Raw genomic sequence first — 22303 nt, forward strand, 5'->3', positions numbered from 1 at the left:
TTGGCATTGGTGAGGTTAGGTATAGGTGCATGTGTAACGTGAACAGACTTAGGCAGTTTATGAGAAACAGTGTGTATTGCACCGGGAAGTCGTAGAAATGAGGATCAATTTGAGCTCACTTGATTATGATATGTGGTCTCCAAATGCAACATAAAAAGCTAGGAAAGGCTTTTTTAACCTAATGAGTGTTGTTCATGTTGGCCCTTCTAATATTATTTCCTTGCATGATGGAATCCATGGTTGTTTCTTGTACCAATATGAACCAATTCGTACCATACGATTCTTACGGTACGATATGATTATTTTTGTCTATTTTTCGATGGTTTTTTTGGGCTTGTCTTGGCTATAGGCTTGAGCTCTTAAGCAACTCCTTTAAAGTGCTCCCCCACCAAACGTTCCCTCACATTCAAGCTTGAAGGTCCATAGTTTGTTTAGTGTAAAAAAAACCCGTATTTTATCGTACGGAATCCCAAAATCTCATATCGTACCAAAAATTCCCGTACAGTATGGACCGTATGGTATCGTATTACCAGACCGTGACAACTATGATGGCATCATATAAGATTAGAAAGAATTGGTCCTTCTAAAGCTATTTCCTTGCATGATGGCATCTTATAAGGTTAGGAAGAATTTACAGCAGCTGTGTTTGATATGACATCTTGGTTAGTAGCAAGGCATAAATCATCTATGCGTGTGAGAGAAGAAGACTTTTGTGAAAGTGGAGTTCTTAAATGGGATTCAAGATTTGGAACTTCACCACCCATTTTCTAGGACCAACAAGTAAATTCAATATTATTTTGTTTCTGAATTTCAGAGGTAAATTTTTGATGAGTTTTTGGGATCAACCATCCTTCTCAGTATTGACATGCCTTAATATGCCTCTTTTTGTTGGGAAGAGATTTACATGCACCCACATGACTCCGACCTTTCCCCGGCCTCCCCTGCATTGTCGCTCGCCTCTGTAGCGAGCGAGGGTTGCGCTCAAGACTTGGCAGTAGACAAATATGCCAAATGGTGTTTTTGGTATTTATACTAGTTTGACATACACATCTTTTGGTATTTATCGTAATTTTACATAGGATATCATACTTAAGCTACGGGGGGGACTATATGTAGGGATTTAAAGTGTGTCTTCATTTGTGTTGCAGGTCTTTGTTGACAACAAAGATTTTTTGAAAGAGCTGGAGTAACAAGTGAACTGAATCGCCCAAAGTAGAGGGGTTCTTGTTGACACCTAAGAAAATGTTTAACCTCCCACCATAGTTTTTGGTAGAGAGACTTTTTTGTACAAGGTTTTCTGTAAAGTCATGACACTATAAATAGGTCTAGAATTTAGTTTATTTTGTAGTTGAATATACCTGAAGTAACCAAGTCATTCTGTGGAATCTATTCACACTAAGTTTTTCCAATAAAATGTATGAGTGTGGTTCATGCCTTTATGTTTGCAAATTCACTGTAAAGTCCTGGCCCACAGTCGTTCGAATAGGTTTCTCATGCACATTCAATACTTTTTTGAAACACAGAAGCGTTATTTGTGCAGTTATCTTAGGATAGGTGAGTAAAGAAATTACATGGGAGCACCACATAGAGGAGTTGGGTTTCAACTGATGGGAGCTGTCTTTACAGAGCTTCGCTTGCCATATTTTCTTTTGATCTTTTGAGGTGTGTATGTTGAGTCAGTGGAGATGTCGCAGCACATTGTCTCAATGGAGTTGGTGTGATGCTTGAGAGTATTCCTGTAAACTGCACTTTTGTTTTAGTTTAGTTTTATAGTTATTCTATTACAAGCCTCATTGTTTTGCGATCTTTTTCTTCTGTCAAGTACTGAAATGTTTTGGGAGAATTCTAGGCTTCATGTGGCAAATAATGTCACAAGAAGGGTGCTCTAGTGCTGCATCTAATATTTGCGAGTCTTCATAAATCATGTTCCTTGCATGGTATTATATCGAAACATTCTAGTGTTGACCTTAAACTTGTCACTAGAGGAATTGTGATGCTGATTACAGAGCACATCATGCATTCAGTGTTGTGTGCAAGGCGTAGATGGTTCAGGATATGCCAAGGGGTTGGTTGCTGAGGTTAGGTGGTCTGGTTCGAGACCGGCCCCAATTGGATGTAGGTTGAAGTGGTGGGATTTTTTGGGTAGTTCTGATGACAGGCAGTGAGTCGAGGCAGCATGGTAAGTGATGGGCGATGTATAGGTTCTTCATGGAAGGCCTCTGTTTGTTGTGGAAATGGTCTAGACCCTTCCAACATGAGGTAGTTGGTAGAAGCACTCCACAACCCGTGATTTGTGGAAAGAGTGCCAGGACCACTATGTGATGATTTGCATGGGTAGATGGCGGTTCGGATCTTCATGGCACGACACGAGAGTATGGTGCAATGTCAGTGTGTGAAGTCGAGAGATGAGAAGGCTTCGTGAAAAAAAACGCTAGCGAGGGTGAGGTAGTGGTGTGAAAGTGGAGTCAAAGTTGAGGTTATACACATGGAAGAAGCTCATTGGAGGTATGTGCAAGGTCGAGGGTTCTCCAAGCGATGGGTTGTACCATGAGGTTAGCTTGTGTCCGCCATGGCCCCTCCATTCATAGATGTATTTGGAGGGTTGGCATTGGTGAGGTTAGGTATAGGTGCATGTGTAACGTGAACAGACTTAGGCAGTTTATGAGAAACAATGTGTATTGCACCGGGAAGTCGTAGAAATTAGGATCAATTTGAGCTCACTTGATTATGATATGTGGCCTCCAAATGCAACATAAAAAGCTAGGAAAGGCTTTTTTGGCCTAATGAGTGTTGTTCATGTTGGCCCCTCTAATATTATCTCCTTGCATGATGGAATCCATGGTTGTTTCTTGTACCAATATGAACCAATTCGTACCATACGGTTCTTACGGTATGATATGACTGTTTTTGTCTATTTTTCGATGGTTTTTTTGGGCTTGTCTTGGCTATAGGCTTGTCTTGGCTATAGGCTTGAGCTCTTGAGCAACTCCTTTAAAGTGCTCCCCCCCCAATTGTTCCCTCACATTCAAGCTTGAAGGTCCATAGTTTGTTAAGTGTAAAAAAAACCCGTATTTTATCGTACGGTATCCCAAAATTTCATATTGTACCAAAAACTCCCATACAGTATGGACCGTATAGTATCGTATTACCAGACCGTGACAACTATGATGGCATCATATAAGATTAGAAAGAATTGGTCCTTCTAAAGCTATTTCCTTGCATGATGGCATCTTATAAGGTTAGGAAGAATTTACAGCAGCTGTGTTTGATATGACATCTTGGTTAGTAGCAAGGCATAAATCATCTGCAAAAGACATCTGTACAGTCATGACACTATAAATAGGTCTGGAATTTAGTTTATTTTGTAGTTGAATATACCTGAAGTAACCAAGTCATTCTGTGGAATCTATTCACACTAAGTTTTTCCAATAAAATGTATGAGTGTGGTTCATGCCTTTATGTTTGCAAATTCACTGTAAAGTCCTAGCCCACAGTCGTTCTTCGAATAGGTTTCTCATGCACATTCAATACTTTTTTGAAACAAAGAAGCGTTATTTGTGCAGTTATCTTAGGATAGGTGAGTAAAGAAATTACATGGGAGCACCACATAGAGGAGTTGGGTTGCAACTGATGGGAGCTGTCTTTAAAGAGCTTCGCTCGCCATATTTTCTTTTGATCTTTTGAGGTGTGTATGTTGAGTCAGTGGAGATGTCGCAGCACATTGTCTCAATGGAGTTGGTGTGATGCTTGAGAGTATTCCTGTAAACTGCACTTTTGTTTTAGTTTAGTTTTATAGTTATTCTATTACAAGCCTCATGGTTTTGCGATCTTTTTCTTCTGTCAAGTACTGAAATGTTTTGGGAGAATTCTAGGCTTCATGTGCCAAATAATGTCACAAGAAGGGTGCTCTAGTGCTGCATCTAATATTTGCGAGTGTTCACATAAATCATGTTCCTTGCCATCATGCAAGGAAATAGCTTTAGAAGGACCAATTCTTACAAATCTTATATGATGCCATCAAAGTTGTCACACGGTCTGAAAATACGATACCAGACGGTCCATACTGTACGGGAATTTTTGGTACGATATGAAATTTTCGAATACCGTAAAATACGGGTTTTTTTAACACTTAACAAACTATGGACCTTCAGGCTTGAATGTGAGGGAACGTTTGGTGGGGGAGCACTTTAAAGGAGTTGCTCAAGAGCGCCTATAGCCAAGACAAGCCCAAAAAAACCATCGAAAAACAGACAAAAACAGTCATATCGTACCGTAAGAACCGTATGGTACAAATTGGTTCATATTGGTACAAGAAACAACCATGGATTCCATCATGCAAGGAAATAATATTAGAAGGGCCAACATGAACAACACTCATTAGGCCAAAAAAGCCTTTCCTAGCTTTTTATGTTGCATTTGGAGACCACATATCATAATCAAGTGAGCTCAAATTGATCCTCATTTCTACGACTTCCCGGTGCAATACACACTGTTTCTCATAAACTGCCTAAGTCTGGTCACGTTACTGGTCACGTTACACATGCACCTATACCTAACCTCACCAATGCCAACCCTCCAAATACATCTATGAATGGAGGGGCCATGGCGGACACAAGCTAACCTCATGGTACAACCCATCGCTTGGAGAACCCTCGACCTTGCACATACCTCCAATGAGCTTCTTCCATGCATATAACCTCAACTTTGACTCCACTTTCACACCACTACCTCACCCTGGCTAGTGTTTTTTTCACGAAGCCTTCTCATCTCTCGACTTCACACACTCATACTCTCGTGTCGTGCCACGAAGATCCGAACCGCCATCTACCCATGCAAATCATCACATAGTGGTCCTGGCACTCTTTCCACCAATCACGGGATGTGGACTGCTTCTACCAACTACCTCATGTTGGAAGGGTCCAGACCATTTCCACAACAAACACAGGCCTTCCATGAAGAACCTATACAACGCCTATCACTTACCATGCTGCCTCGACTCACTGCCTGTCATCAGAACTACCCAAAAAATCCCACCACTTTAACCTACATCCAATTGGGGTCGGTCTCGAACCAGACCACCTAACCTCAGCAACCAACCCCATGGCATATCCTGAACCATCTACGCCTTGCACACAACACGGAATGCATGATGTGCTTTGCAATCAGCATCACAATTCCTCTAGTGACAAGTTTAAGGTACACACTAGAATGTTTCGATACAATACCATGCAAGGAACATGATTTATGAAGACTCGCAAATATTAGATGCAGCACTAGAGACCCCTTCTTGTGACATTATTTGGCACATGAAGCCTAGAATTCTCCCAAAACATTTCAGTACAGAAGAAAAAGATCGCAAAACCATGAGGCTTGTAATAGAATAACTATAAAACTAAACTAAATTAAAAGTGCAGTTTACAGGAATACTCTCAAGCATCACACCAACTCCATTGAGACAATGTGCTGCGACATCTCCACTGACTCAACATACACACCTCAAAAGATCAAAAGAAAATATGGCGAGCGAAGCTCTTTGAAGACAGCTCCCATCAGTTGCAACCCAACTCCTCTATGTGGTGCTCCCATGTAATTTCTTTACTCACCTATCCTAAGATAACTGCACAAATAACGCTTCTCTGTTTCAAAAAAGTATTGAATGTGCATGAGAAACCTATTCGAACGACTGTGGGCTAGGACTTTACAGTGAATTTGCAAACATAAAGGCATGAACCACACTCATACATTTTATTAGAAAAACTTATAGATTCCACAGAATGACTTGGTTACTTCAGGTATATTCAACTACAATATAAACTAAATTCCAGACCTATTTATAGTGTCATGACTGTACAAAAACCTTGTACAAAAAAGTCTCTCTACCAAAAACTGTGGTGGGAGGTTAAACATTCCTTAGGTTTCAACAAGAACCCCTCTACTGTGGGCGCTTCAGTTCACTTGTTACTCCAGCTCTTTCAAAAAATCTTTGTTGTCAACAAAGACCTGCAACACAAATGAAGACACACTTTAAATCCCTACATATAGTCCCCCCCGTAGCTTAAGTATGATATCCTATGTAAAATTAGGATAAATACCAAAAGATGTGTATGTCAAACTAGTATAAATACCAAAAACTCCATTTGGCATATTTGTCTACTTCCAAGTCTTGAGCGCAACCCTCGCTCGCTACAGACGCGAGCGACAATGCAGGGGAGGCAGGGGAAAGGTCGGAGTCATGTGGGTGCATGTAAATCTCTTCCCAACAAAAAGAGGCATATTAAGGCATGTCAATACTGAGAAGGATGGTTGATCCCAAAAACTCATAAAAAATTTACCTCTGAAATTCAGAAACAAAATAATATTGAATTTACTTGTTGGTCCTAGAAAATGGGTGGTGAAGTTCCAAATCTTGAATCCCATTTAAGAACTCCACTTTCACAAGTCTTCTTCTCTCACACGCATAGATGTCTTTTGCAGATGATTTATGCCTTGCTACTAACCAAGATGTCATCAAAGACAACTACTGTAAATTCTTCCTAACCTTATAAGATGCCATCATGCAAGGAAATAGCTTTAGAAGGACCAATTCTTCTAATCTTATATGATGCCATCATAGTTGTCACGGTCTGAAAATACGATACCATACGGTCCATACTGTACAGGAATTTTTGGTACGATATGAAATTTTGGGATACCGTACGATAAAATACGGATTTTTTTAACACTTAACAAACTATGGACCTTCAAGCTTGAATGTGAGGGAACGTTTGGTGGGGGAGCACTTTAAAGGAGTTGCTCAAGAGCTCAAGCCTATAGCCAAGACAAGCCCAAAAAAACCATCAAAAAACAGACAAAAACAGTCATAACGTACCGTAAGAACCGTATGGTACGAATTGGTTCATATTGGTACAAGAAACAACCATGGATTCCATCATGCAAGGAAATAAGGTTAGAAGGGATGAACAACACTCATTAGGCCAAAAAAGCCTTTCCTAGCTTTTTATGTTGCATTTGGAGACCACATATCATAAACAAGTGAGCTCAAATTGATCCTCATTTCTACGACTTCCCGGTGCAATACACACTGTTTCTCATAAACTGCCTAAGTCTGTTCACGTTACACATGCACCTATACCTAACCTCACCAATGCCAACCCTCCAAATACATCTATGAATGGAGGGGCCATGGCGGACACAAGCTAACCTCATGGTACAACCCATCGCTTGGAGAACCCTCGACCTTGCACATACCTCCAATGAGCTTCTTCCATGCGTATAACCTCAACTTTGACTCCACTTTCACACCACTACCTCACCCTGGCTAGCGTTTTTTTTTCACGAAGCCTTCTCATCTCTTTCACACACTGACATTGCACCATACTCTCGTGTTGTGCCATGAAGATCCGAACCGCCATCTACCCATGCAAATCATCACATAGTGGTCCTGGCACTCTTTCCACCAATCACGGGTTGTGGACTGGTTCTACCAACTACCTCATGTTGTTGGAAGGGTCCAGACCATTTCCACAACAAACACAGGCCTTCCATGAAGAACCTATACATCGCCTATCACTTACCATGCTGCCTTGACTCATTGCCTGTCTCTTCAGAACTACCCAAAAAATCCCACCACTTCAACCTACATCCAATTGGGGTCGGGGTCGAACCAGACCACCTAACCTGAGCAACCAATCCCATGGCATATCCTGGACCATCTACGCCTTGCACACAACACTGAATGCATGATGTGCTCTGCAATCAGCATCACAATTCCTCTAGTGACAAGTTTAAGGTCAACACTAGAATGTTTCGATACAATACCATGCAAGGAACATGATTTATGAAGACTCGCAAATATTAGATGCAGCACTAGAGCACCCTTCTTGTGACATTATTTAAACATGAAGCCTAGAATTCTCCCAAAACATTTCAGTACTTGACAGAAGAAATAGATCGCAAAACCATGAGGCTTGTAATAGAATAACTATAAAACTAAACTAAAACAAAAGTGCAGTTTACAGGAATACTCTCAAGCATCACACCAACTCCATTGAGACAATGTGCTGCGACATCTCCACTGACTCAACATACACACCTCAAAGATCAAAAGAAAATATGGCAAGCGAAGCTCTTTGAAGACAGCTCCCATCAGTTGCAACCCAACTCCTCTATGTGGTGCTCCCATGTAATTTCTTTACTCACCTATCCTAAGATAACTGCACAAATAACGCTTCTGTGTTTCAAAAAAGTATTGAATGTGCATGAGAAACCTATTCGAACGACTGTGGGCTAGGACTTTATAGTTAATTTGCAAACATAAAGGCATGAACCACACTCATACATTTTATTGGAAAAACTTAGTGAATAGATTCCACATAATGACTTGGTTACTTCGGGTATATTGAACTACAAAATAAACTAAATTCCAGACCTATTTATAGTGTCATGACTGTGCAGAAAACCTTGTACAGAAAAGTCTCTCTACCAAAAACTGTGGTGGGAGGTTAAACATTCTCTTAGGTGTCAACAAGAACCCCTCTACTGTGGGCGGTTCAGTTCACTTGTTACTCCAGCTCTTTCAAAAAATCTTTGTTGTCAACAAAGACCTGCAACACAAAGGAAGACACACTTTAAATCCCTACATATAGTCCCCCCCCCGTAGCTTAAGTATGATATCCTATGTAAAATTAGGATAAATACCAAAAGATGTGTATGTCAAACTAGTATAAATACCAAAAACTCCATTTGGCATATTTACCTCAACCCTTGCTCGCTACAGAGGCGAGCGACAATGCAGGTGTAAGATTCCTCCCCCAGCCTTAGAGGTATACAGGAGTAAGAATCTCCCTTTCTGATCTTATAATTATTCTCTCTCTAAAATAAAAGAAAGATTCTGTTTAAAAAAGGAAGAACCTTTTTCCTGAATACTGTGAGATCCCACTGTTCCCACCGAGCAACGGATTCAAGATACTGGCAGCGGAAGTAGCACATCGTGCGTGGGTAGGGGTCTCACACTCGGGGCCTCGCCCACGGATATCCGGACAAGAGACTAATCCGTCGGTTTGTCCAAAACCGAAACTGGAAAAACTTCCTTTACTCGGAAAGCATGGGCGATTCCACCAGGATAACTCTTTACTCTAACGTAGTCAAGATCATTACGGATCAACTGATCTGACTGCACCTTTAACGGTACTTGGTCAAATCAAGGTAGAAACTTGCACTTGGATCATTGGGATCAACGCTTTTTTCCCCATCAAGAGGCACAGCCGTTGATTCCTATCCATAGAACAATTTCTATCCGGGATTTACTTTATCTATCGTAAAAACAAAGTTGAGTCTCGATTTATGGATCCATCAGTCCAGCCTAACCCCATCCGATCCCATGGGTTAGCCAACCGCCCAACCACTGTAGTGATGGGATCCAATTTGGAATTTGGTTAGGTTTTGTCCCGGGTACCAAGGAAAAGAGTTCCAAGGCCCCCTAGCCGGAATTTCATGCAAACATAAAACTAGCCACACCACTTACACACCCAATATGAAAATTGCCTTTTTCTTAGCATCAGCTAACTTTAAAACAATCCTTTAATGAAACCATAGTACCACTGATCACAATCTCCCAATTTATCCAGTTGATTCATAATTTCCCATCATTCCTTCATCAGAGTATCTATGGCATCATTGGCAACTAGAACGCTCACCACCTATCCACACAGAGGCCGTTTCCATAGTTCCTAGCCCATAATACTCGGCAATATAATCACTTATCAAGATGGACTCTCGTTGAAGATCAGCAAGATCAACCAACAGATCCATATAAAAGAGCCATGGACTCATCCGTTGAGGACCAGCAAGGTTAGTCAACCAGATTCATGCCCGGTTTCACAAAACAACTCTTACTCCTTGTTCCAATATCTTCCTCGACGCACGCGTGGGTATCCTGGGCGACCCAGAGCCCGAGCACCGTATGGTCAGCACCCTCTAGGATCCTTCGCAGGTGACCTAGCGCTTCACTCATAGGTCGCTTCCTTGGTCCCTCATCCACCGTACCGGAAGCTCACCATTTTAATCAAACCGAGGCTGGTCAAGACCTCGGTCGACCTTGCTACGCGAGACGTCCTCCATTGACTCTCCGTCAGCAGTTGCAACTTTATCAGTTAGGTCTCCACGACCTTAATCACAAGACGGTCAAAATGCTTCCCCAGCATTCTTGACATAAAACAGCCATTTACAAACAGCATTTACAAACAATTTACAAATACAGTTTCTATATTAACTCTCATTTTTCCACATTATCCCTCATTAATCCAACATTACTTATTCCACATTCCATGTATATGTGTACTCATCCAATCACCTCCTTTTCCATCTCTTCACTTCAGATTCCTTCACATCACATATCATATATTCACATCCATATCCACATCCATACATCCACATCCACATCCACATTCACATCCATACATCCACATCTACATGCTTATCTCCATTTTCACATCCTCATTTATACATCCACATCCCATATCCACATTCATACATACACATCCATATATCCACATCTACATCCACATCCACATTCCACATTCACATTTATACATCCACATCTACATTCACATTCACATACATCCACATCCACATTCCCATACATCCACATCTATACATCCACATTCCACATTCACATCTACATTCACATTCACATACATCCACATTCACATTCACATACATCCACATCTACATTCACATTCACATACATCCACATTCACATTTCCATTCACATCTATACATCCACATCCACATCCACATACATACATCCATTTTCACATTCCCATTTATATAACCCCATATACTTTCACATCTAATCTTTTACATCACATCCATTCTCGCCCTATCACAACCCATATACATCTTATCCTATCACATACACTTCTTACCTCATCCCCCCATACACATCTGAATTCATCTTATCACATCCTAACTCATTTCATAAGCATCTTATCACCTCTTATCACACCTCTTATCACATCCTATCACTTTCCATACACATCTTATCAATTCTTATCACATCTCATACACCTCTTATCACATCTTATCACATTTCATATCTTAAAAAAAAAAAAAAAGAGAATTCTTTTATTTGATATAAGATTTCTCTACACATTTATTTATACATAAATTCCATTTAAGGAGACTAACACTTTCGAAATTAAAATCAATCTTTTATGCATCTTCTTATGCATGATTTCAATTTGGTAGGGAATTATACTTTTAGAATAAAAGAATTTCTCTTATGCATCTAAGTTAAGCATAAAATCCATTTATGAGGAAAATCATACTTTTAGTATAAAAAGAATATCTTTTATGCATACCTATATGCATGAAATCCAATATGATAAAAGTAACACTTTTGATATAAAATTTTTTCCTTTATGCATACTTCTATGCATGAAAATTAAAAATGATAAAAGTAACACTTTTGATATAAAAATTTTCCTTTATGCATACTTCTATGCATGAAAATTAAAAATGATAAAAGTAACACTTTTGATATAAAAATTTTCTTTTATGCATACTTTTATGTATGAAATAAAAATGATAAAAGTAACACTTTTGATATAAAAATTTATCCATTATGCATACTTCTATGCATGAAAATAAAAATGGTAAAAATAACACTTTTGATATAAAAATTTATCCTTTATGCATACTTCTATGCATGAAAGTAAAAATGATAAAAGTAACACTTTTGATATAAAAATTTATCCATTATGCATACTTCTATGCATGAAAATAAAAATGGTAAAAATAACACTTTTGATATAAAAATTTATCCTTTATGCATAATATTAAAATTCAATTTCTCCATGATTATAATGAAATTCTTTCAATTAATCTAGGATGATGATTCCTAGAATATGGTAGGAAGTCCTCTTTTTATGCTTTGAATGAAAATTTTTTATGCATAATTTTTATAAAAATTTTGCCATAGCTCCGCTGCTATGACTGATAAATCTCAATTTTCTAAGGGATAAAGCTTATCATTAAGGAAATAATTAAAATGATTCTCTAATTGGATCCTCAATCCATAATGGATTGAATCATCAATATACATAAACTAAAAGCATAAGAAAAAGCCATTAATTTGGCCTCAAGCATAGCTTTATCTTGGGTTAAGGAAAAGCTTTATGAAAAGCTTGATTTGGATTGAGAATGGGTCATGAGTATGACCATTTCTTGAGTGAGAGAGAGAATTTACATAAGAATCATTAGAATTTAAACATAAATGAAAATTAACTTCAATAGCATTTATTAAATTATGTAACTCTTCACTACTATTCAAACTTCAATAGCATTTAAAAAAAAACCATACCAATTAAACTTCTCAAGCTTGAGAGGGGTTGAGAAGAGAGAAACATTGAGAAATTATAGAAAAGAGCAATATTCACTAATTACCTTATAAATTTCTTGATTCTTTGTTCACGGTAGAGGCCCCCAACCAATCAATTGGTTAAGTATGTTGATGGAGTCACTAATGGGGATTGAAGAAAGAGGGAAGCTCCAAAAACTAGTGAATTATTAAATGAATTCACAGTTCTTGGCTTAGGTGGAGTAGAGTAACGATGCATAAACACTATCTATTTTTCATCAAGGGGGAGGCTTCTATTTATAGAAAAAATTGAGCTCCTAACCAAACAAACTGATTCTAGAATTTTCTAAATCAGTTTGGTCAATATTTGACCATTTTTAGGTCAGTTAAGCTAACTTTTTGGAACTAGACTTGAATGAGGAGAGAGGAGAGATGAAATATCTCAATTTTTATGAGTTTAAAACTCATTCAAGCATGTGAAATATGCACCTCCTTTAAAGAATTCCCCTTCCTTACATATGTGTCATAATGGAATCATTTTAATATTGCTCATAGTTTTTTTACTAATAAACCTTGTACATTTTCAACTCTTCATCTTATGTGAAATATGCACCTCCTTTAAAGAATTCCCCTTCCTTACATATGTGTCATAATGGCATCATTTTAATATTGCTCATAGTTTTTTACTAATAAACCTTGTACATTTTCAACTCTTCATCTTATGTGAGCATTTACTCATTTTTGGATACCCAAAATATCTCATATTTTTAATATTGCTCATAGTTTTTTACTAATAAACCTTGTACATTTTCAACTCTTCACCTTATGTGAGCATTTACTCATTTTTGGGTATCTTCTTTTTTACAAATTGGATTTATCTACTCCCTACACATGGATTGATGCTATTGGCCCATAGGAACCTTAATTGGACCATAGTCTAAAGATTTCTGAAAATCTAGACCCTTAGACTAAGGTTCTTTACACCTATTTCCAATTAATTCCAATTGCACATTGGAAAATCCTTTTTGAATTTCTGTTTCAGGGGAACTCATCTGAATTATAAGAGATATTTTTCCATCCAAAAATATTCAAAATCTGATTATTCTCTCTCTAGAATATTTTCTCTCTCTAGGCTAAAATAGTTAGAAACAAGGCCTTTATATTTCTGAAGAGGGGTTGATTACAGGGGAAGATACTAGATATCAAAAAGGGGTTGGGAGAGGAATCTTACATTCTACCCCACTTAAAAAACGCGAGATGTCCTCATCTCGCAACTTGTGATAATTTCGCAAGATTCACGAATATGAGACTTAGAGAAAAATTTTAATCAAGATTAACCACCAAGATAAGTCTTAAAGAGAGCAAGATTCAAAATACGAACAAGATTTAAACTTTATTCATTCTCGGAACTTATACAGTAAAGATAGAGGAACTCTTTACACTTCCATAAGCCCGTCCATCATATGGTCACAAAAGCAGTCCTCACAAGCTGCACAAGTATAAGGTAACTCATCTATGGGAATGATTCTGTGGGTTATTGCTGCGCCTATCTCAGTGGTATGAGGTGTTCTAACAAAAGGACCTCTGAGAGGCAAGCCAAAAACGGGGTAAAGGCATATCTTCTCATGAGGAAGAAAACACGCCAGTAAGAAGACCCGCTCAGAAAACCCAGGATGCCTTGATCTCATGACGCAGTAGTATCGGGGACCCAAACCCAAAGCTTCAATAACCATGGCCAAGCGGACATTGTTACGAAAGTGCTGCTGACCCCAGGGTGTTACCCTAGTTATGTCTTGATAGGTCCGCCATTTTGTCTGCGCTACAGAAGTTCCCAAGTGAGGAAAAAGTGAGCGCTCATACTGTTCTATAAAATCTTTCTTCACAGAATCCCTTGCGTCTTGAAGGTGAGAAATCATCATGGATAAAACTAATTCTTGTTGCCAAGCCATGAAGGAGATTAAGAAAGAAAGAAGATCGATGGAAGTAAGATTACTGTGAACGACAAGTAAAAGTTGCAACTTATATAAAGGAAGGAACTAGCGTAACTTAGAAGCCAACGGTAACTTGCCACTGAAGTTTTACCGTCTTTCCATGATTTGGGTTTGGCACATTTTTCTATAGAAGGCATTCAGAAACTTGAGATGAGGAGATAAAAGAAGTTCGTAAGCTAAATCACCTACTTTCTTTGGTCCACAATATCTGGGAGATAACTTCTTATACTTCCCAAGAGATAAAGAACTTCTTTTGGGCCGTACTCGAGACCAAAACCTTGATATCCAAAACATCGATTCTCACTTCTGAACTCGTTGTTCTGAATCCTTAAAACAGGTGGGATTCTTGAGAAGTATTCAGGAAAAAGGTTCTTCCTTTTTTAAACAGAATCTTTCTTTTATTTTAGAGAGAGAATAATTATAAGATCAGAAAGGGAGATTCTTACTCCTGTATACCTCTAAGGCTGGGGGAGGAATCTTACATTCTACCCCACTTAAAAGGTGCAAGATGTCCTCATCTCGCAAGTAGAGGACAACTTTTTTGCTTAAAATCCAATTTATTCTGGGATTCCTTATATTCCGGTCAACCCAACAGAATATGGGGATAAATATCCCTTATATAGAATTCATCATTAAATAACAATTCATTCAAATCATATCATTCATATCTTTAACACGATATTGGTCCATTAGACCGAAAATTTCCTTCTGAACATTCCTCCATGGAATTTAAGTTAAGCAAGTTCTCAATTTGTCATCCCTTAACTTGATCTACCGTCTCAAGTATTAACAGTAGCAATTTGACAACATAATCCACTAATCTCATAGTGATTTGCTGAATCATTTTTATCATTTATCAGTACAGGGACTCGTCCCAATCATCCACATTGTGGTTTCGCTCAGCTTATTACATTTCAACCCATTTTCAAGGATCATCATTTTTCAATCAGAATCCAAATCAATTCATCAGTTCCCAAACAGAATTAAAAATCATATCAACCACATTCAAAATCATCATCTGGATAGCATTAACGCTTATAATTTCAAGTCTTAGATTTACTCGTATATACTGTCGGTAAAGAGCTGCAGTTATACCCTCGGTATATACAGATAGTCATGATACTCGAAACTATAAGGTAAATACCATCATGTCTAGGTCTCAAGCAAGTCAGGGTTCCATACAATTGCGGTACTTCCAATTGAAGACCCAATTACTAATTTACGAATTTCAATTTGAATTAACAATTTGTATGAATTATATCAAACAATTACAACCTTTTTGTGCGTCTTGATAAACTTTTGACATAATTTGCTCCTCAGTTGATCTTATTGGAGATCTATGACTTAAGTCTGATAAATAGATTTTTCTTTATCCGATCGTCCGTTAAAAAAAAACATTTGTATATTTATATACAAGTTGCAATAATTACATAGAGTGGCTCGGCTCCAAAATTCAAAATCTCTTCGAGAGACGCATAAGACGACGGTACTGGGCCATAGTCATGCCCTGTTACATAAGTTCTCTAACTGCGAAGGGAGCTATTATTTTCTCCTTAGGGATAAATCGACTAAGGAGTTTATAAACTCGACATGAAAGTCTGAAATTTCGAGGTGTCGAATGATATAGAATGACACCACGCACCATTTTCAGCTTTAACAGGATCATAGTCAATGAGAGATTCTGCCACAGCATTGTATGGTGGTTGCAATGGGCGTGGACATATTGCCCTGCAAACCACTTATGTTGTATTCTCTCCGCTGGGGTAGGAAAATATAAATCCGCGAAATGGCGTGCGAGTCTTGCTCGGCTTGTTTGAGTTGAAGCGGAAGAGATGAGATGCTCGAAGGCAAATGCAATCATATCTTGAGACTGGGTGAGGTCGGGAATACCAGATAAATGGGGAACTTCCATCTATAAAAACAATTTCTTTGATTAAAATTTCTTCATTAAAGAAGCTTACGGAATGAAAATACATTATGAAAATGCTGTTTCTGAATTCTTATTACCAATTTCAGATAAGAATTTAATTATCTTTATTAGCTTTCAATTTCGCTCTGATACCAACTGTGAGATCCCACTGTTCCCACCGAGCAACGGATTCAAGATACTGGCAGCGGAAGTAGCACATCGTGCGTGGGTAGGGGTCTCACACTCGGGGCCTCGCCCACGGATATCCGGACAAGAGACTAATCCGTCGGTTTGTCCAAAACCGAAACTGGAAAAACTTCCTTTACTCGGAAAGCATGGGCGATTCCACCAGGATAACTCTTTACTCTAACGTAGTCAAGATCATTACGGATCAACTGATCTGACTGCACCTTTAACGGTACTTGGTCAAATCAAGGTAGAAACTTGCACTTGGATCATTGGGATCAACGCTTTTTTCCCCATCAAGAGGCACAGCCGTTGATTCCTATCCATAGAACAATTTCTATCCGGGATTTACTTTATCTATCGTAAAAACAAAGTTGAGTCTCGATTTATGGATCCATCAGTCCAGCCTAACCCCATCCGATCCCATGGGTTAGCCAACCGCCCAACCACTGTAGTGATGGGATCCAATTTGGAATTTGGTTAGGTTTTGTCCCGGGTACCAAGGAAAAGAGTTCCAAGGCCCCCTAGCCGGAATTTCATGCAAACATAAAACTAGCCACACCACTTACACACCCAATATGAAAATTGCCTTTTTCTTAGCATCAGCTAACTTTAAAACAATCCTTTAATGAAACCATAGTACCACTGATCACAATCTCCCAATTTATCCAGTTGATTCATAATTTCCCATCATTCCTTCATCAGAGTATCTATGGCATCATTGGCAACTAGAACGCTCACCACCTATCCACACAGAGGCCGTTTCCATAGTTCCTAGCCCATAATACTCGGCAATATAATCACTTATCAAGATGGACTCTCGTTGAAGATCAGCAAGATCAACCAACAGATCCATATAAAAGAGCCATGGACTCATCCGTTGAGGACCAGCAAGGTTAGTCAACCAGATTCATGCCCGGTTTCACAAAACAACTCTTACTCCTTGTTCCAATATCTTCCTCGACGCACGCGTGGGTATCCTGGGCGACCCAGAGCCCGAGCACCGTATGGTCAGCACCCTCTAGGATCCTTCGCAGGTGACCTAGCGCTTCACTCATAGGTCGCTTCCTTGGTCCCTCATCCACCGTACCGGAAGCTCACCATTTTAATCAAACCGAGGCTGGTCAAGACCTCGGTCGACCTTGCTACGCGAGACGTCCTCCATTGACTCTCCGTCAGCAGTTGCAACTTTATCAGTTAGGTCTCCACGACCTTAATCACAAGACGGTCAAAATGCTTCCCCAGCATTCTTGACATAAAACAGCCATTTACAAACAGCATTTACAAACAATTTACAAATACAGTTTCTATATTAACTCTCATTTTTCCACATTATCCCTCATTAATCCAACATTACTTATTCCACATTCCATGTATATGTGTACTCATCCAATCACCTCCTTTTCCATCTCTTCACTTCAGATTCCTTCACATCACATATCATATATTCACATCCATATCCACATCCATACATCCACATCCACATCCACATTCACATCCATACATCCACATCTACATGCTTATCTCCATTTTCACATCCTCATTTATACATCCACATCCCATATCCACATTCATACATACACATCCATATATCCACATCTACATCCACATCCACATTCCACATTCACATTTATACATCCACATCTACATTCACATTCACATACATCCACATCCACATTCCCATACATCCACATCTATACATCCACATTCCACATTCACATCTACATTCACATTCACATACATCCACATTCACATTCACATACATCCACATCTACATTCACATTCACATACATCCACATTCACATTTCCATTCACATCTATACATCCACATCCACATCCACATACATACATCCATTTTCACATTCCCATTTATATAACCCCATATACTTTCACATCTAATCTTTTACATCACATCCATTCTCGCCCTATCACAACCCATATACATCTTATCCTATCACATACACTTCTTACCTCATCCCCCCATACACATCTGAATTCATCTTATCACATCCTAACTCATTTCATAAGCATCTTATCACCTCTTATCACACCTCTTATCACATCCTATCACTTTCCATACACATCTTATCAATTCTTATCACATCTCATACACCTCTTATCACATCTTATCACATTTCATATCTTAAAAAAAAAAAAAAAGAGAATTCTTTTATTTGATATAAGATTTCTCTACACATTTATTTATACATAAATTCCATTTAAGGAGACTAACACTTTCGAAATTAAAATCAATCTTTTATGCATCTTCTTATGCATGATTTCAATTTGGTAGGGAATTATACTTTTAGAATAAAAGAATTTCTCTTATGCATCTAAGTTAAGCATAAAATCCATTTATGAGGAAAATCATACTTTTAGTATAAAAAGAATATCTTTTATGCATACCTATATGCATGAAATCCAATATGATAAAAGTAACACTTTTGATATAAAATTTTTTCCTTTATGCATACTTCTATGCATGAAAATTAAAAATGATAAAAGTAACACTTTTGATATAAAAATTTTCCTTTATGCATACTTCTATGCATGAAAATTAAAAATGATAAAAGTAACACTTTTGATATAAAAATTTTCTTTTATGCATACTTTTATGTATGAAATAAAAATGATAAAAGTAACACTTTTGATATAAAAATTTATCCATTATGCATACTTCTATGCATGAAAATAAAAATGGTAAAAATAACACTTTTGATATAAAAATTTATCCTTTATGCATACTTCTATGCATGAAAGTAAAAATGATAAAAGTAACACTTTTGATATAAAAATTTATCCATTATGCATACTTCTATGCATGAAAATAAAAATGGTAAAAATAACACTTTTGATATAAAAATTTATCCTTTATGCATAATATTAAAATTCAATTTCTCCATGATTATAATGAAATTCTTTCAATTAATCTAGGATGATGATTCCTAGAATATGGTAGGAAGTCCTCTTTTTATGCTTTGAATGAAAATTTTTTATGCATAATTTTTATAAAAATTTTGCCATAGCTCCGCTGCTATGACTGATAAATCTCAATTTTCTAAGGGATAAAGCTTATCATTAAGGAAATAATTAAAATGATTCTCTAATTGGATCCTCAATCCATAATGGATTGAATCATCAATATACATAAACTAAAAGCATAAGAAAAAGCCATTAATTTGGCCTCAAGCATAGCTTTATCTTGGGTTAAGGAAAAGCTTTATGAAAAGCTTGATTTGGATTGAGAATGGGTCATGAGTATGACCATTTCTTGAGTGAGAGAGAGAATTTACATAAGAATCATTAGAATTTAAACATAAATGAAAATTAACTTCAATAGCATTTATTAAATTATGTAACTCTTCACTACTATTCAAACTTCAATAGCATTTAAAAAAAAACCATACCAATTAAACTTCTCAAGCTTGAGAGGGGTTGAGAAGAGAGAAACATTGAGAAATTATAGAAAAGAGCAATATTCACTAATTACCTTATAAATTTCTTGATTCTTTGTTCACGGTAGAGGCCCCCAACCAATCAATTGGTTAAGTATGTTGATGGAGTCACTAATGGGGATTGAAGAAAGAGGGAAGCTCCAAAAACTAGTGAATTATTAAATGAATTCACAGTTCTTGGCTTAGGTGGAGTAGAGTAACGATGCATAAACACTATCTATTTTTCATCAAGGGGGAGGCTTCTATTTATAGAAAAAATTGAGCTCCTAACCAAACAAACTGATTCTAGAATTTTCTAAATCAGTTTGGTCAATATTTGACCATTTTTAGGTCAGTTAAGCTAACTTTTTGGAACTAGACTTGAATGAGGAGAGAGGAGAGATGAAATATCTCAATTTTTATGAGTTTAAAACTCATTCAAGCATGTGAAATATGCACCTCCTTTAAAGAATTCCCCTTCCTTACATATGTGTCATAATGGAATCATTTTAATATTGCTCATAGTTTTTTTACTAATAAACCTTGTACATTTTCAACTCTTCATCTTATGTGAAATATGCACCTCCTTTAAAGAATTCCCCTTCCTTACATATGTGTCATAATGGCATCATTTTAATATTGCTCATAGTTTTTTACTAATAAACCTTGTACATTTTCAACTCTTCATCTTATGTGAGCATTTACTCATTTTTGGATACCCAAAATATCTCATATTTTTAATATTGCTCATAGTTTTTTACTAATAAACCTTGTACATTTTCAACTCTTCACCTTATGTGAGCATTTACTCATTTTTGGGTATCTTCTTTTTTACAAATTGGATTTATCTACTCCCTACACATGGATTGATGCTATTGGCCCATAGGAACCTTAATTGGACCATAGTCTAAAGATTTCTGAAAATCTAGACCCTTAGACTAAGGTTCTTTACACCTATTTCCAATTAATTCCAATTGCACATTGGAAAATCCTTTTTGAATTTCTGTTTCAGGGGAACTCATCTGAATTATAAGAGATATTTTTCCATCCAAAAATATTCAAAATCTGATTATTCTCTCTCTAGAATATTTTCTCTCTCTAGGCTAAAATAGTTAGAAACAAGGCCTTTATATTTCTGAAGAGGGGTTGATTACAGGGGAAGATACTAGATATCAAAAAGGGGTTGGGAGAGGAATCTTACATTCTACCCCACTTAAAAAACGCGAGATGTCCTCATCTCGCAACTTGTGATAATTTCGCAAGATTCACGAATATGAGACTTAGAGAAAAATTTTAATCAAGATTAACCACCAAGATAAGTCTTAAAGAGAGCAAGATTCAAAATACGAACAAGATTTAAACTTTATTCATTCTCGGAACTTATACAGTAAAGATAGAGGAACTCTTTACACTTCCATAAGCCCGTCCATCATATGGTCACAAAAGCAGTCCTCACAAGCTGCACAAGTATAAGGTAACTCATCTATGGGAATGATTCTGTGGGTTATTGCTGCGCCTATCTCAGTGGTATGAGGTGTTCTAACAAAAGGACCTCTGAGAGGCAAGCCAAAAACGGGGTAAAGGCATATCTTCTCATGAGGAAGAAAACACGCCAGTAAGAAGACCCGCTCAGAAAACCCAGGATGCCTTGATCTCATGACGCAGTAGTATCGGGGACCCAAACCCAAAGCTTCAATAACCATGGCCAAGCGGACATTGTTACGAAAGTGCTGCTGACCCCAGGGTGTTACCCTAGTTATGTCTTGATAGGTCCGCCATTTTGTCTGCGCTACAGAAGTTCCCAAGTGAGGAAAAAGTGAGCGCTCATACTGTTCTATAAAATCTTTCTTCACAGAATCCCTTGCGTCTTGAAGGTGAGAAATCATCATGGATAAAACTAATTCTTGTTGCCAAGCCATGAAGGAGATTAAGAAAGAAAGAAGATCGATGGAAGTAAGATTACTGTGAACGACAAGTAAAAGTTGCAACTTATATAAAGGAAGGAACTAGCGTAACTTAGAAGCCAACGGTAACTTGCCACTGAAGTTTTACCGTCTTTCCATGATTTGGGTTTGGCACATTTTTCTATAGAAGGCATTCAGAAACTTGAGATGAGGAGATAAAAGAAGTTCGTAAGCTAAATCACCTACTTTCTTTGGTCCACAATATCTGGGAGATAACTTCTTATACTTCCCAAGAGATAAAGAACTTCTTTTGGGCCGTACTCGAGACCAAAACCTTGATATCCAAAACATCGATTCTCACTTCTGAACTCGTTGTTCTGAATCCTTAAAACAGGTGGGATTCTTGAGAAGTATTCAGGAAAAAGGTTCTTCCTTTTTTAAACAGAATCTTTCTTTTATTTTAGAGAGAGAATAATTATAAGATCAGAAAGGGAGATTCTTACTCCTGTATACCTCTAAGG

General features: G+C 37.7%; 1 long non-coding RNA gene across 1 annotated transcript in view; it reads left to right on the plus strand.

The window, feature by feature from the left end:
• The first annotated feature begins 1269 nt into the window (after nucleotides 1-1269).
• The window catches only part of LOC147616521 (uncharacterized), a 37818-nt gene continuing 16784 nt past the window's right edge, over nucleotides 1270-22303 (plus strand). The window contains exon 1 of the long non-coding RNA XR_015262505.1: nucleotides 1270-1323. This is a non-coding gene — a long non-coding RNA (uncharacterized LOC147616521). The remainder of the gene's footprint in view (nucleotides 1324-22303) is intronic.

This window comes from Cibotium barometz, chromosome 38 (assembly GCF_041138505.1).
Source record: "Cibotium barometz isolate CiBa-2024 chromosome 38, ASM4113850v1, whole genome shotgun sequence".
In the NCBI taxonomy this organism is placed as follows: domain Eukaryota; kingdom Viridiplantae; phylum Streptophyta; class Polypodiopsida; order Cyatheales; family Cibotiaceae; genus Cibotium; species Cibotium barometz.